The 18,614-nt window shown below is 31.5% G+C and overlaps 1 long non-coding RNA gene and 1 pseudogene across 2 annotated transcripts; both read right to left on the reverse strand.

Annotated features, from left to right (window-relative positions):
- Window positions 1-5,503: 5,503 nt before the first annotated feature.
- On the reverse strand, window positions 5,504-6,614 carry LOC105646823 (uncharacterized). Its single transcript, XR_005177046.2, has 2 exons — window positions 6,413-6,614; window positions 5,504-6,069 (listed from the first exon to the last, which is right to left on the reverse strand). It is a non-coding gene; the product is annotated as an uncharacterized LOC105646823 (long non-coding RNA).
- A 7,853-nt stretch (window positions 6,615-14,467) lies between these two features.
- Window positions 14,468-18,269, reverse strand: LOC105646848 (protein GAMETE EXPRESSED 3-like; annotated as a pseudogene). Its single transcript, XR_016320327.1, has 7 exons — window positions 18,242-18,269; window positions 16,659-17,253; window positions 16,322-16,568; window positions 15,954-16,238; window positions 15,751-15,854; window positions 15,306-15,506; window positions 14,468-15,140 (listed from the first exon to the last, which is right to left on the reverse strand). The product of XR_016320327.1 is annotated as a protein GAMETE EXPRESSED 3-like (transcript).
- Window positions 18,270-18,614: the final 345 nt, after the last annotated feature.

Consider the following 18,614-nt stretch of genomic DNA (forward strand, 5'->3'; position numbering starts at 1 on the left):
TTAGTGTTGAATTAGTTAAGGAACTTTGATAATGGTATATTAATAGAATTAAGTAGGGGTTAAGGTAGTGTAGACATAATGTTATATTAAATCATAATTTTGGTTGTGTGTGGTAGTGTTGAGATTGAAGGAGGATGGGAAATTTTATTCGATTTATTGCCCGATGGATGGGCCATAGGGATTGAGTTATATAATTGATAAATTGTTGATATTTTAGCAGGTGGATAGTCCAATTTTTAGGGGAGATGCTGCCGAAATTTCGGTAGAAATATAAAAGAAATTTCGGTAGAAAAATAAAATAAATTTCGGTAGAAGAAAATAAAATAACAAGTTATTTCAGAAAGGCAATTTAATATAGAGAAGTTAATAACAAAAATAGGGACTTGATGGTGAATTTAAATTCTCTCTACATAATTGATGTACTAATTGTTTTTATGGGATTCTCATTAGAAGGATTTGCGAAGAGATTATGTATCTTTTGTTGGAAAATGGTTAAGTTGATAAAATATTGTGATATTTGAGCTGGTAGATAGTCCAATTTTTAGGGGAGATGCTGCCGAAATTTTGATAGAAATTAGAATAAATTTTAATTAACAACATAATTAATAAGTTTATTTAGATTAGTTCTATAATTTGGTACATAATAAATATAGTGCTCTGGTTGTTTATAAACTTTATTATTCATTTAACTATTTAAATATTCATTTATTTATTTACATTATTATTGTTAATATTGTTATTTATTATATTATTGTTGTTAATTGCTAATACTATTTATTTATTTATTTATTTGCATTGATTTTGGATGTTTAATGGTGCATTGCATCACGATGTCTAATTGAATAATATGTCTGCATTTGATTGCAATGTTTGATTTATTTGTGTTGTGATATTGCTGTGCTTTGCTTGTGTGGAATTGGGATGAAGTGGGTCACCATGGGTTTGTGAGGACGGTCGATAAAGCATGGATCCTGATTATGATGAATTGTAAAACTGGACCGTCGGCCGGGTAAATGGGAGATCGGCGCCCCCGTGTGCACCTACTGTTACCGTTACGGTTAACCACAGGTTGGCTTCTTTATTTGGGCGCACCGGATAATCTAGGTTTGATCGCAGCCCGCAGGGTGGCCTCCTGTTGTGAGCGCCTGATGATCTAGATTTGATGGAGACGACCGGGTTGCCTCCTGTTGGTATGGAAAAGAAAAGAGAGAATGGAAAAACAATGAGAGGGCTGGTCAAGTGAGGATTAGACCGGTCGGCCAGTATGGGGGATCGGCTCCCTGGTGCACACGTTATGAGAGGATGGGCCATGTGGGAGGACGGCTCATCGGGGGTTTCGGTGACGCCACAGACCAATTTCCACGTGATGTGATTATTGGAAGGTGATATTGTTTGTGAGTGCTGGTGACATGCCATTTGTGTGACTGGCTGCGTGAGCATATAACTAGTCGGATGACTAGATTGATATGTTTACACATCTGTGTGACTGTATGTGTTGTGCAATAATTATCATTTTAGGAAAAACTCTCATGTCTTGTTTAATTTTTCAGGAAGTAAGTTCCTCTTTAGTTCGATTTAGGTTACATTTCTTCGACGCAAGGCATCAAAGAAATTTTCCTTAATTCCATAATTATTTCAGTATGTAACTGTATGTATAAAAGGCTATGTATATCAAACAGTTAGTGACTCCGCAGTTGTAGAATTTACTTACATTTAGTCGTGTATTATCGTAGACGAAATGAGATGAAATAAAATCTTGAGGCTTATTTATTTATTTTTTTTTTTTTGTAATATGGGCTGAATATTTGAAGTTTATATTAAGATAGCAAATTTTAGGGTTTCAGGCTTACTACGGGCCTCGGGGGCCTTAAGCTTACCTGGGCCCTAGTGCCGGTCCGGCCCGTAGAATCGGGTCGTGACAAAAACATTGGCTTAATTGTTTTTAAATAAAATGGAGTAGGTAATAACCATGTCATATATATATATTTTTAATTCACATCCGCCTCTTTCTTAAATATATCAAATTTTACCCACCTCATTTGAATTAAATTCGGGCGAGTATTCAAGGGAGTGGGTAACAAATATTTACTTTTATTTCGGATATTATTATTTCATTCAAGGTTTAAGAATAATTGTGCAATTCAAAATAATTTGATTTTTCATTTTAAACCATTAATTCTCACCCCAATTTGAATTATCCAATCAATTTAAAACATTAATATACTCTCACATACTTTAATAATATAAACGGTTGATCATATTATATTACATTATGTCGTAGATAAAAATTATATATATCAAAATAAAATTATAAATACCTAAACAACAACGCAAATCAAAATAAAAATATTACATATAAAAAGAGGGACAATTCTAGGATAACACCTCAGTAAATATAAACTCTTGACATATATATAGTTGGCATAAACTCTTGACATATATATAGTTGGCAAGTTCATAACACTCTCCTTTTTATTTATTCATTATTATATATAAAATGAAGATAACTTCATTATATATATATATGTATATATATTCAAGGGTTCGGAACATGAGAGCAATTCCTTTGGTAAGGCTCACAAGGTGGTGGGTTCGGAACATGAGAACAAGCCTTCCCTGACCTTGAGTAAGGGCCACAAGGTGGGTCTTTTCTTTTGGGAGAGGGCAGACAATATCTCTTCCCACGGCCGCATTCAAACGGTGGTTTTTTAGGATCAGCTCCTACTGGCCCTGTTCTTCCTACATCTGATATTAATTCTTATTAGTAGATACATCAGAAATTATTAATAGGAGAATTTAAACTCTCCATTGCATATATTTTATTGTAAATTTAACTGCACTATTACAAGATAAACACATTTATTACTCCAATTTATGGAAAAAAAATTATAAATTCGTCTGGCTTGAACCTTTGTAAACTTTTGCATATTTAAGTTCAGTTTCGGTCTATAATAATAATAAAAAAAAAAACGATTATTCCAGGAAACATTTTGAAGAGATAGCTAGTTCTTACCTTTCTCGATAGCAGCTAATTTTCTAGCTGAAGTGAGAGAAGGGGAAAAGAAAATGGTAGCCAAGAGAATGCATATTAGGAGAAAGGCGGCCTTCACGTTGGAGATGATCCTATATTTTTCAAGTACTCTTATTTATAGTAATAAATCAGCATGCCAATTTTGAATTCTAATAGCATAATTATTTGCAGTATATGTTAAAAAATATATAAAGCCAAAGACTTAATTCCTACTTGACTCATAAATTTCTATATTTTTCTTAATTGGACCTTTGTTTTGCATTCGTAAATTTAGTCTAGGCTCATAAATAGCTCTAATAATTGGGGAAAAAAAAAAGTTCTCCAAAAAAACCATTTTAGGAGTAAAGGTCAAGACCTCCACAAGAAGATTTCATATATATTTGAATATGTTGAGCAAAGAATAAGCAAATCTATCTCCTGTGGCTCATTTAATGAAACCATTTTTTACTTCAAAAAAACATAATATTATACACTATAGTTATCAAATCCACAATCGAAATCTTTATCTTTAAAATCGAGGATCGAGAATCGAATCATAAGATTCAGTATTCATTCTGCCACAAGATACTAAAAATTAAGTGCAAATAATTAATGTATTTATATAAATTTCAATTCTAAATCACTTACTAAATACAAAATGAAGAGAACTTAATGACTTGCGTGTTGTATGTTTAAAATATCAAACTATCAAGTTCAAAATTTTAACATAAAACAAAGTAAAACTATGAAGCCATTAAAATTTCCTATCCAAATCCATAATATTCATTATCATTTCAAAATTCAAGCCGTCATTATCTTCACCTTTTAATATAACTATATTCTCCTGCTTCGTTTTCTCTATATTGACTTGTATTGACTTTTCCATTGAGTTTGTTAGGTAAGACCGTAAGAGAATCACTGGATATGAGAATTGACTGGAATCATGAGATTCAAATTGTTTAGCATGAAAATTGAATCGAATGATAAGATTCATATCATGAATCATAAAATTCTGATAATACTAATATTTTAAATTGTGGAAATACAAAGTAGGTAGCTAGTTACAGACTTGGCCATATTACGGTTTTCGGAATCGGAACCGTCGATTCCGAACCGATGAGAATGGGAATCGTCGGTTCTGAACAAGTGAAAATTGGAATCGAAATCGGTCCGAATGGGAACCGAAATCGATGGCCTATGGTTCAGTTCTGGTTCTACTATTTTTGGAATTGTCCGGAACCACATAATAGGGGTAGCCCTCTCCTTGACTCATTAAATTAGTAAAAATACTTGTAGCCAAAATGACTCGAACTTAAAACTTCTCACTCCTCATATAAGTGAACTAGACCATATTTGATTGGCCATAACACTTGTTTTTATTTATTTATTATTATGTATAAAATGAAGATGACTTCATATATCTATATATATATATATATATATATATATATATATATATATATGAGAATCACAACCCTTCTTTTTGTAAGGGCCTCAAGGTGGGGGAGGGATTCTTTTTCTGGGAGGGATTCTTCTTTTGGGAGGGATTGGAGGCAGACAATATTTCTTCCCACGGCTGCATCTAAATGGTAGGTTTTTGGGCTTACCTACAATTGGCGGCCTTCTTATTCCTGCACTTGCTATTCATTAATATTGGTAGATACATCAGAAATTATTAAAAAGGAGAATTTCGATTCTACATTGCATATATTTATTATAAATTTAACAGCTCTATAACAAAAAATACGTTTATTGCTTTAATTTATGAAAAAAAAATTATAAATCGTCTATCTCATAAAATCTTACATTTTAAAACTCAGTCTTGGCCTGTAAACAACAAGTTTAATAATAAAAAAAAAAATATTATTAAAAAAACATTTTAGGAGTAAAATGTAAGAGACTTTATAAGAAAATTTTATATTCGAATTTGCTTAGCGAGATGAAAATTTTGATTCAGTAGTGGACTGTCGAATAAATCAATATATTGCGTAGAATAAATTTCATTTTCAAGATTTGATGATTTGATCTTTCTCTCTGTTACCGGAAGTGAAAGGTGATCAAAGTTGACTATTTATAGAGAAAATTATACTTCTTTTCTCATATCAGAAAAAGAATTTTATAATATGCCAAAAAATATATATATATCGATAAAATTTGAATCTCCGCGTATTATTTTAGATTATCATTCAATAAAATTTATTAGATGAATCTTTTATCTGAAATTCAAAATAAACAATATTTTACTCTATTTCTTCACTTTATTTATTTTTTTAGACTGTGTGTTTTCCTCAATCCATGAAAGAATTTCTTGATTGGACCTTTGTTTTGCATTCTTAAATTTAGTCTAGGCTCATAAATAGCTCTAATAATTGGGTAAAAAAAAGGTTCTCCTAAAACCATTTTAAGAGAAACCTCTACAAGAAGATTTCATATATATTTGAATATGTGAAGGTAAAATTATAAATATGTAAACGACATGCAACACAAGGTAAATAAATAAATAAAAAACTTCATATAAGAAGAGGCAATGTTCTAAGATAACATCTGCATACATATATAAGTCTTGACGTATAATTGACAATAGACTAAAATAACACTGTGGGCTACACAATAGGGGTAACTCTCCCATTGACTCATTAAAATAATAAAAACACTTGTAGCCAAAATGACTCGAACTTAAAACTTCTCACTCCTCATATAAGTGAACCAAACCATATTTGATTGGCCATAACACTTGTTTTTATTTATTTATTATTATGTATAAAATGAAGATGACTTCATATATATATATATATATATATATATATATATATATATATATATATATATATATATATATATATATATATATATATATATATATTTTCAAGGGTTCGTAATATGAGAATCACAACCCTTCTTTATGTAAGGGCCTCAACGTGGGGGAGGTGGGGCAGGGCTTCTTCTTCTGGCAGGGACTTTAGGCAGCTCACAATTTTTCTTCCCACGGCTGCATCCAAATGGTAGGTTTTTGGGCTTACCTTTGATTGGCCACCATTTTGGAATTGGTATTCTTGCATCTGATATTAATTCATGTCCGTAGATACATCAGAAATTATTAAAAAGGAGAATTTGGACTCTCCATTGCATATATTTATTATAAATTTAACAGCACTATTACAAAAAACACGTTTATTACTTCAATTTATGAAAAAAAGATTATGAATCGTCCATCTTATAAAATTTTACATTTTAAAATTCAGTTTTGGCCTGTAAACAGATTTAATAATAAAAAAATATTATTGAAAAAACATTTTAGGAGTAAAGCGTAAGAGACGTTATAAGAAAATTTTATATTTGAATTTGCTTAGCAAAATGAAAAATTTATTGAAAGAAAGTCCTGGCTAGGTAGCTAGTTCTTACCTTTCCCAATAGCAGCTAATTCCCTAGCTGAAGTGAGAGAAGGGGAAAAGGAAATGGTAGCCAAAAGAATGCAAATCAGGAGAAAGGCCTTCTTCATGTTGGAGATGATTCTATATTTTTGTTTGCAATTATGTGTTTCTTCGAGTACTCTTATTTATAGTGATAAATCAGCAAGCCAAATTTGAATTGTAATAACATGATTATTTGCAACTATATGTTAAAAAATATATAAAGCCAAGACTTAATCAATTACAACTTGTTTCCACAATAAATACACAATTATTTGCAACTATATGTTAAAAAATATATAAAGCCAAAGACTTTGATCAATTACAACGTGACTCCACAGTAAATCCATAGATAGATTTTTCCAAGCAATTGTATAGCTGTTATAATAAATTAATAAATTACTCCATTTGTCTCAAAATATAATAATTTGGTACAAAATAATCTTTCAAAAATGACTTAAATTTTAGGTTTTGCGGAGATTTATTATGGAGGTGACCCTTCCAATCCAGTGTTCTATATTAATAGTACCAATTTGAATCGTGGAGGTTGCTTAAGGAATTCAACACCTCATCCCACTGATCAACTAGTAGTTAGTGTTGGCAGAGTAAATTTTATTTTCAAGGTTTGATCTCTCTGTTACTAAAAAAGGAAAGGTGGCCAAGGTTGACTTGTCAATTGAACCAATTATTGAGAGAATTATATTTTTTTGTCTCATATCAGAAAATATTTTTTTTATAATATACCTAAATGAATGAAAAAAAATCTATATCGATGAAATTTGAATCTAACATCTTATTTTAGATTATCATTCAATAAAATTTATTAGATGAATCTTTTATCGGAAATTCAAAATGAACAATATTTTACTCTATTTTTTTCACTTTATTTATTTTTCTAGATTGCATGTTTTTCTCAATACGTGAAAGAAATTGTAAGAATTTATTGATTGGACCTTTGTTTTGCATTCTTAAATTTAGTCTAGGCTCAAAAATAGCTCTAATAATTGGGTAAAAAAAGGGTTCTCCGAAAACCATTTTAGGAGTAAAGGTCAGAAACCTCTACAAGAACATTTCATATATATTTGAATATGTTGAGCAAAGAATAAGCAAATCTATCTCCTAGTGTAGCTCATTTAGTGAAATACATAAACACTATTTTTCACTTTAAAAAAACATAATTAAACGCTATAATTATCAAATCGAGAATCGAATCTTTATTTTTTTAATCGAGGATCGAAAATCGAATCGTAAGATTGAGTATAACTTTTCAAATTAATTATGTATATATATGGATATATTTCCATTAATTCTGTCACATGATGCAAAATATTAAGTGCAAATAATGTATTTATATAAATTTCAATTCTAAATCATTTACTAAATACAATATGAAAGAAAACTTAATGACTTGTGTGTTGCAAGTTTAAAATATCAAACTATCAAGTTAAAAATTTTAATATAAAACAAAGTAAAAATATAAAGCCATTAAAATTTCTTATCTAAATCCATATTTATTCATTATCATTTCCAAATTCAAGCCCTTCTTTATCTTTTTCTTCTAATATAACTGTATTCTCTTGCTTCTTTCCTCTATATTGAATATTCCATTAGATTTTTTTGGTAAGAAAATTGTCGGATATGAGAATCGACTTAAATCGTAAGATTTGCGATCAATACCGATTCACCCAAAAAATTCGAATGGTTTAACATGAAAATTGAATCGAATCATAAGATTCACATCATGAATCATAAGAATCCAGTAACAATAATATTTTAAATTGTAGAAATACAAAGCTAGCTAGTTAGCTGGTTCTTATCTATCTGAGCAAGCTAATTCCCTAGCCGTAGAAAGAAAGGGAAAAGAAAATGGTCCCCAAGAGTATGCATATTAGGAGAAAGGCCTTCGTGCCGGAGATGATTCTTTATTTTTGCTAGTCTATATGTTGTGGGTCCCTCCGACATGTGGGACCTACACGCTTTGAATGAAAGAAAAAAAAAAAGCGAAGAATGGAAAACGTGATAGGACCCACACGTAGTTGAAAAAGGAAAGAAGGAAATGAGAGATTTCTTTGGTAGGTTACCTGTATTTCGGTGGACGCGTAATTAACGCGTCCACCCTCTCCTATAAATAGGAGATGGCTCAGCCATCTCAATACACACACCGAACGAAGAGAGAAAATGTAGTGAGAGAGTGTTACCGTTTTAGGATGGGTTCCTAAAACGAGGGAGAGAAAAATAGTGAGGATTATTAGGGTGTTTTTGGGAAACACTGTGAGTGCCACTATTTTGTATTACTCTCTTTGTAAGCCTACTATTTTTAATAGTGGAAGAATTATTCGGTTTTTGTTCCGTGGACGTAGCCCTAACAGTTAAAGGGTGAACCACGTAAATCTGTGTGTCATATTTCTATTTTCCGCTGTGTTATTATTCTCGTAATTTTATTGTCGGGCCCTAACAAGTGGTATCAGAGCTGATGCCCAAACACTAGTACCAGAGCTTGGTTCCTAACAAGTGGTATCAGAGCCTGGTTTACCGGATCCGTGGATATATTTTGAAAATAAATATACCACGACGACGAGAAAATTACGCCGAGTCCATTGGTGCAGTCCGTTCGGAAAGACGTTACAGAATCGACTTAGTGATGAATAGTAAAATAGTAACTCGCGGTTGATGGTGAATAGTTACTATTGGCGTTACTGTTGTTGAAGCCCAGCACTATTACGTATAGTACTATTCACGAATACAGGTACTATTCACATATAGTACTATTTACGTGTACTGTTACTGTTCATACATACAGTTACTATTCGAGTATACTATTACTATTCACAGTCACTATTCACGTATACTACTGTTCACGTATACGGTTTATGTTGATGATGATATCCTGCACAAGTCAAAATGGACAAGCAAAATGATCAGTCTAAATGGCGGGAATTATCATATATGGAGAAATGAGATATTTCTTTATGGTAATCAGTATGCATTTGCCCGTGTTTAGTTGAACTAAACCGGAAGACAAGACTGATGAGGAATGGGCTTTTAAGCATGCGTCCAAATCTCAGTTGGTAGATTTGATGATGAAGGTTTCTGTAGCACCTTCAGAAATGGTCAGTGGAAGCTCACAAAAGGTTCATTTGTGGTAGCTAAAGACCGGAAAAAGATCTGCAGGTGGTGCCTTGTGTCGAAAGTCTTCCCGACAAGAGGAGGTCGGGCGGCGTGTCCCGCAAAGTTATAGCGGCGGTACAAGATGGTGGGCAGATCTAATAGATTATAGCTGCCGGGATGATGATGGCTAACGTCCCCACTTGAGTGTGCAGGGGGAGATTTGTCGTAGCAGTCAAGATTACAGAAGTGTGTTGCTCTGTCAACAACTGAGGCAGAAGGAAAAGTTCGAGCTGTGTGTCAAAGCAGCATGAATGAAGAGTCCCACCATGTTGTCGGGAGGGGGAGAATTGTTGTGGGTCCCTCCGACATGTGGGACCTACACGCTTTGAATGAAAGAAAAAAAAAAGCGAAGAATGGAAAACGTGATAGGACCCACACGTAGTTGAAAAAGGAAAGAAGGAAATGAGAGATTTCTTTGGTAGGTTACCTGTATTTCGGTGGACGCGTAATTAACGCGTCCACCCTCTCCTATAAATAGGAGATGGCTCAGCCATCTCAATACACACACCGAACGAAGAGAGAAAATGTAGTGAGAGAGTGTTACCGTTTTAGGATGGGTTCCTAAAACGAGGGAGAGAAAAATAGTGAGGATTATTAGGGTGTTTTTGGGAAACACTGTGAGTGCCACTATTTTGTATTACTCTCTTTGTAAGCCTACTATTTTTAATAGTGGAAGAATTATTCGGTTTTTGTTCCGTGGACGTAGCCCTAACAGTTAAAGGGTGAACCACGTAAATCTGTGTGTCATATTTCTATTTTCCGCTGTGTTATTATTCTCGTAATTTTATTGTCGGGCCCTAACAAGTGGTATCAGAGCTGATGCCCAAACACTAGTACCAGAGCTTGGTTCCTAACACTATATAAATATTAAATAACATTTATTGGATGTATATCATATGTGCATTTTCAAATTTCGTACATAATATAAAAAAGTTAAAAGATTTTTTTTTTTTTTAATCCTAATTCATATAATATTATTTGAAGAGAAAGGATTTGAATTTGCAACCAATATCTTTTGATAAGATGTCTGCAAGTTCGGATGAAACTTCAATGCCAGATACCATTGACCAACCTTCAAAACTCCCCTCAGTCATTCATGCCACATATTATGGTCCACAACCATTTAGGCATTCAGTGTTCTACCATATTTATTCAACACAGCAGTATATCCAGGGCCACAGGCACTCCGTTTCAAATATTCATCAAGCCCAATCACCAGATATATACATACATTTCATTTCTTAAGATAGATAAGAAAGGAACTTTCATTATTGAAAATGGAATTAATATAATAGAAATCAAATTAATAATCCATATACTTAAATATATATGGATAGGCTAATTTTATTGCATTAATACTATTTTTTTTTTTATAATCAAAGTACAAACAACACATAAGTACTAAGGAAGTGCAATTAAGCCAGAAATTAAAGTTTTCAAGACAGTGACATCGAGAACATTTATTGTCCACACGTACAGAAATCCATTTTCAAGAACTACTTGTTTCGTAAGCATGGGACTTGTATTGATAACAAGGCTTCTACATCGGTGGCTTCTTCTTCTTCTTGGGTGGCGGCTTTTTCTTCGGGGGATAAGGTTTGTATGGATACCCTTTCTTTGGTTGAGGCTTGTCGATTATTCCAATAGTACCATCACCTAAGACATTCACATCTATATAAATAATAATTATGGTTTTTTTCAATTTTATAAACACTATTTTCTTTTAAGTCAAATATATTTAGGATATAAAAAAATATATATTAAAAAAATTAAAAATGCTTAATCATGAGGCCAGGGGATATAAATCTCTTACTAATTAAAGTGATAGCAGTTACAAATTAATTCAATACGAAAAAGAAAATAATAAATAATAAATTTTTATTTAGAATAAAACTCTTTTAAGAACTCAACATATTATAATAAATTATATTAAAAAATTACCAATTTGAATTTCAAAAATAACTTTGAAAATGCTATAGTTTAATTAAATTTGAATTTGATGGGAAAAAAAGCCAAGTCAATAAATGAAAATTACAAAGCAAATCATGCTAGGATCCAATAAGTTAATTAAGTAATAAAAAATAAATAAATAAGTTAATTAAGTAATAAAAAAAGATTACATAAAAGAAACGATGTATCCTCTCCAAATAAACCCATAATTTTTCCTCCAACCATAAAAAAAAGAGTATATTGTTTTCTTTTTTATTATATATATTTATAAAAAATAAGTTTTAGAAATTATATCCAATCAATAATAAAATGTAATTTTTTGTCTTAACCACAAGTATCCCGAGCCCATTGAGTTATAACTAAATTCTGTTTGCATCAGCTCAGTCCAAGAAGGGATAAAATAATCTCAGCGAGTATTTACTCCATCCATGAGAATAAAACCCTTGATCTCACCTAAGGGAAAAGTGTGTCGAACTACTCGTCTAAATACTCATTGATATAAAATATAATGTTCGAATTGGCTATACCTAAAGCTATTTTAAGATATTCAAAATTTCATTGAGAGTAATATTAAAATTCTCATTATTCTCCCTGTTTTCATATTTATATATGGTATAGAAAGATAGATATAAATAGATAGATATTAAATAGGTTACATATTGATTAGTCTAAAATTTATAGATATTACAATTGTTTAAAAAAGTACGTTAAATAGATTTAAAACACATGTAAAAAATAAAATTGTACGTATAAATCAAAAGACGGAATGTTTGACTTACGACGGCTTTAAAACTCGATTATGGGCATGATAGAGAGTGAAAGCGATAGCGTTCTCTTTTTTCTTTGTTCGATGGGGTTGTTAATCGTCAAATTTGGACTCTACCTCTTCCTCCATCTAGCAGCCTTTATTTTTAGTTTTGTTTGTTCGATGTGTTTAAAACTCCCAATTTAGATTATACCCGTAAAAAAGAAAAATTCTCTCTTTAAAGTATTTAAAAGGATTTTATATTTAGAGTTCAAATACGAAATTTTTTATTAAGGCCTCTTAAGAGTCACATAGCACCTTTTATGATTAATGTATTAAAACATAATTTTATAAATACATGAAAAATTAATCTTCACCTTTACATATATATTTAATTCTCAATTTCACATTAATTTTTTATATTTCAATTATTTATTTTACATCATTGAATTAAATATTTTATTGACCTAAAATTCAAATGTTGATATTACTAGCCATGTTTTATGTTAAATCATATAGTTTACATATATTGTCCATTAATATATTTTTTATAAATAAATTTCAACATTTATGCTTTCTATAAAATATATTAACCAACACCTACAATAAGTGTGCTACACCTGACCCAAATCCAGACTTGTGAATTTCACCGCTCTCACTGCTATCTCTAGAATTGCTGGAAGCAGGGAGGCCAATCATATCCTCAGTTTCCATACCTAGGGAAGGTATTTTCTTGTTACAAGTGTGCTACCAAAAGTGTTGCAATTAACCTGCATGAAATCATTTCTAATTATTGAAGCAAAAAACTGCTCACCATATCACACGCCAATTGAGAAATTGCATTCACAGAAAAGAAAACTTTAACTTTTTAATTAACCATATATCATAATCTGGTAAATAAGACTCGATCTCTAACTTTCTAGTTAATTATATATCATACTCCGTTAGAGATTACAGAAGACTCCATCTCTAAGTCTTTAACAATAGAAGTGGCAGTATCTCCAGTATGTGAATTAGAAAGAGGAAATAGAATACAAACATTACAACAGTTAAAACGCCAAGTTAGCCAGGCAACTACACGCTAAACTGAATGAAACTTTAGCTCAGTACAAAATGCTAGACTCTCAATCATGTGCTTTAACCTACAAAGAAGAAGAAATTAAAGTATTGCCTAAAAATCATAATCAAAATTGGAAATAGTTCATTTCAATCACAATACTTTCCCTCAAAACCTATTACTCTCTTTTATTATTCCACAAACGGTCAAGCAGAAGCGGCATCGAATCGAGAGCCGGATCTGTTGGATTTTCTTTCCCCAAGAAGTAAGAGGCGATAATCATATAAATGTCGGAATAGGATAGTGTATTGCATCTTGTGAAATTACTAAAAGGAGTGGCAAAATCATTAGAATTGAAAATTAATTATATTTTATTCTTTTTTTTTATACTCTAATTTAAATCTGGTAGGGAAATATTGAGAGTCAATTAGAAAATGTTTTTTCCTCTCTCTCACTTTTCTCTCTTTTTTTATTTTTGCTAAGAAATTAAACTTTTAACAACTTTCTTTTCCTATTTTACTTCTTTCAAACATAGCCATTGAATTTTAACCCATTTGATCCGGTGATAATATTCACTTATTTAATTCATATTTAGGGTGAAGCCAATTCCGTATATAAATTAATTTTTAAAGTTTGCTCATTCAGTTCTTTTAAGTGTACAAATTTTATACGCTATTTTATCTAGTACCATACCATGGCTTTGGCTTGTTATTAATGATTCTTTAAAAATTGCTTAGGCTCTTTCTTGTATTAGTTAGAAATAATTTGGTTCAATTGATTCATGCAACTGATAGATGAATAAAATCGGAAAAAAAATAAGCTGATTCGAAATTGTTCCAAATAAAATTAGATTAGAATCAACCTAGCCCAAAACCACCAAATAAACTAGTGGTTTGCGCAAACTTAGTTCCTTTTTTTTTTTTTTTAACATAATGAAGATACGGTACATCTTAATTAAATCAGATAAATTTAATATTTAAAATAAAATAATTTTATTAAAATTTGCTCAAATTTCTATTTGAATTTCTTATTTTTCCTAAAAATGAAAAAAATATGTAGCTTACCAAAACTTGCCGAAACCAAAATATCATTGAAATCGATTGCAATTGGAAATTTCGTGTTAGGAATCGAGGGTTATATATATATATAGAAGCAAAGAATGATACTTGCCAATTATTTGGGTAATGTATGTTTTTAGTTCATGCCAGTTGCATTGTTATAAAATTACTCAAAAACTTTCGAAACTTCAAAATTAAATTGTTGCTAGTCAGTTGAAGACAAAGCCCTCCTCCTTTTCAACCATATGCTTCTTCTTCCACTTGTTTCTGTTGATTGCACCTCTTCTCCATCATCACACAGCTCTATTACTTCCTTTGAACTCGATGCGACTGGGCCTGATGAGTTTGGTGAGTCTCTTACCCAATCTCCATCATCACTTGAACTATCTTCTGCTTGTACTGGTTCTTTTGCCTTGGACTTATAATCTCTCTCGCTGCTGCTTTCTTCAGAAGATGTATCACTTAATGTGTGAAAAATTGTAACACTTTCTTTCTTTACACTTTGAAAAGAGTAACTCCTTGTTTTTCCATCACATACTGGAAGGATAGGTTTTGACTGGAGGCCATGGCCATCTCTGCCCAAACTGTATGTCGTTGAGAGCTTCCTTTCAATTACGTTTCTTTCTCTTATCAAATCTCCCATTTCTTCTATCACATTATTTGCTACTGCTTCCTCTCCAGCCTTTTGTTGTAGTTCTGTTATCGTCCTATCGAATGCTTTCTTCTTGAGCTGGAGAGATCGCTGAACATTTTTCAAAGAGGGAAGAAGTATCAGAATTTGAAGATTTATCTTTCTGTATTACAAGACACACACTCGAGTATTTTATGATATTAATTTTTATATATCGGAAAATGTGAAAAATATGTTTATGCAAAGAATTAATGCAGAACATATGAATGCTCTTACTCTCTTTTCAAGAAAATCTCCCAAATCTTGATCTTGAAGTTTCTTTTTGCCCCAAAATATGCAGCAAAATCGCACAAGTCCAGCTAAAATTACCAACACTATGGACTCAAATACCAGAAACAACATTATTGTTCTCTCATTACCTGAATCAAGAGTAATACAAGACAGCTTTTCATACGAACATAGTCTGTGATTAGTTAATTACCAATGATTTATTCAATTAATTAATTTAAAATTTTATAGCAAACAATTATCTAGAAATGAGTAACAATAAAATTGTACATGTATGTGTAAAATTTTTAGTGCTTGTACTGTAATCGTGTATAAAATATAGAAATCTCGAGTTCGAACTCCGGTTAGAGTCAAGTTTACTAATAAAATAAGTCAGTTTAATATAATACCATTTGTTAACTTTTATCCCAGTTGATTAGGGTTTAGTTTATGATTGTGTTAGACTCTCACTTGAAGCAGCAATAAATGCAAGTAGGATTCCCTCATCCAATACAAAATGCTGCAAATCACTTTGAGACAATAACAATGGAAATTGATCTGCAAGAGAGCACATTGAGAGTCTTTTGGAGATAATTAGATAGAAACTCCATTAATTAAAATCTTTTCATGCCAAAATCAAGACTGGAAAAAAATTACCTGGATAGCTTTCAGACCAATAGACAGCTCCAGTTGCTGGAACCAACAAGGTGAAGACAACACCTTTAGGCTTCAAAGCTGAGATATAATTATATTCCCCAATTACTCGACTAACCTTTCCTTCCATCTCTGTTTGACATATGTAAACTGCATAGCCAGAACAATCAAGAAATGGACTAACTTGAATAACATTATTTAGTTCAGATTCTTTTGAAAATTTCTTCACAACTCCATTTGGTGAGATTGAGTAGAGAAATCCATCCAATGAACCAAGAGATATCCAACCTGCCATTGAGATATCCAACCAAGAGATATTATTGTACTTTAGGTGTATTAGAAGTCACTGTTCATCTGTAACTCAACTTTACCATTAGAATCCACCATTGCTGCACCTTCAGCTGCACTTAAAGGTCCAACACTTTTCTGCCATAAAAGATTGCCCATAGAAACATCTAATGCCAACACAAGAGCCTTGATGGGCAGAATAACATACAAAAGACCATTATTACCAGAAATTAGACTGAAATCTTTGTCAAATGAGCTTAAATCATGGATCCAATTAAAATGAGGACTATGAAGGGACACAGAATAAATCTCCCCTCCATTATTTGAAATCTGCAAGTATAAAGATCTCAATTAACTCATAATCGAACCAAAAATTAACTAAACCCACAAAATAAAAAAGGGGTAAGAGCAAAACCTTACATATATACTAGCCTGACAATGATCAATCACAGGAACAGAAGTAAAATAGCATTCTGGAATACCTTTTCTGCAACCAAGACTATAATTAAATTGAGAGATCACAGGTCCTACACTCCATAGCAACTGTCCACTCATCGAATATGCAAATAGCCCTTGGTTCTTGATATTGATCAACACAAATGAACTCATTGTGTTCACTACAAGCCCAATAATTTCTCCTCCACCTTCTTGCCCCTTTTCAGGACCAAAAAAGATATCTGCTTTTGGTGAAGTTGTTGCATCATCTAGAAAACTTATGTTCAGGACTCTGTTTTCTGCAACCATATATAACTACCAAAACCATGAATGAGTCTACATAGTGCCATATTGTAGAAGAAGATAGAGAGGATTACAAACTGCTTACTTACCTTTCCTCTACCGCCATGAACAGGAGCTAGAGTAACATTGCATGCACGAGTCAAATGTAATGTCCAAGAAATTGACCCATTACTTTCAAATGCAAAGAAATTTCTTTCACAACAAGTATAAATCCTGCCATCTTCACCAATAAGAGGTTTCGAAAGCCTGCAAGTGGTTCTTGTTGAAGGTCCTTTGCCTAAATCAAGAGAAAATTATGTTAAGCATCAAAAAGTAGTATTGCATAAAATTTCATGTACTACTGGAAGAAAAGAAAGAGAGAATCTAACTGGGCGAATTCTGGAAATATGTGAAAGTCAGTGATTAGGGGCAAAAAGAGAAGGAATACAGTTGACATTGCAGAGAATTAATTAATTTCCCAAATGCAGTGTAAGAATTGCAGATTCTAGGGTTTGGTTGATTCAGTTTCCTAAGTTTTTAAAATTGTAACCGTTACATAATTGCTCTGTTTGTGCCTTTGTGGCGGGAATGATATTAGCACCGGAATGATATTTCCTAAGACATTCATAGTCTTTTTTTTTTTAACTTTTGACTTTTCCACGTAAAAGCATTCATTTTATATTTTGGTTACTATAATTTTTAGAACAACAATTTTACATATTTTTTTAACTATTTAAGAAGTATTCCATCGATTTAATTTTTTAAGTTAAAATATTTAATTTAAAAAATATTTAAATTAAAGTTTTTAATTATATAATTTTTAAATAAATTAAAAATTTCAATAGTCAAAAATAGAAATTGAAAGTATCCCAAAATATTTTTATATAAAATACAAAGTGAATTTATGCATTGGGCTAAGTTTAATATAATAAAATAGGCCTTATTGTTGCTATGCATTACTCATTATTTAAAGTACCCCACCAACGGTTTCAGTCTTTTCCAAAATTCGTTCGTTCTTTGTTGTGGAAAAGTGACAAGGGTTGATTGCGTCAATTGAAAATTGAACCATTATGTTGTGAGAAGTACACTTTTTTTCTCGTACCAGAAAAAGAATTTTATCTTCCCCAATTTTATATTGGTGAGATTTGAATTTCTCTTCTTTTTTAGATTATTATCACTCCATTAAATCTTTTAAATCAACAAATGACAAATATTAAATTAAGAGTTTATCTTATATAAGAGTTAGGAATGATAATGGATAAGGTATAAGGCGGATTTTCTAATACCTCTATTCGACGTGAAAATTAAATACATTTTCGTTTCACTATCCATTTTAATTAGAGTGGGCGGGTTACAGGACAGACCATGTTTAGATAAATTTTATAAAAGAAAATAAAAATAGAAATAGAAAACATTGGCTTAATGTTTTTAAATAAAATGGAGCAGGTCATAACCATGTCATATATGTATATATTTTAATTCACATCCGCCTCTTTCTTAAATATATTAAATTTTACCCGCCTCATTTGAATTAAATTCGGGCGAGTATTCAATGGAGTGGGTAACAAATATTTACTTTTATTTCGGGTATTATTATTTCATTCAAGGTTTAAGAATAATTGTACAAATCAAAATAATTTGATTTTTCATTTTAAACCA

The sequence above is a fragment of the Jatropha curcas genome, chromosome 4 (genome assembly GCF_041381405.1).
Source record: "Jatropha curcas cultivar XTBG-Jc1 chromosome 4, XTBG_Jcur_1.0, whole genome shotgun sequence".
NCBI lineage: Eukaryota > Viridiplantae > Streptophyta > Magnoliopsida > Malpighiales > Euphorbiaceae > Jatropha > Jatropha curcas.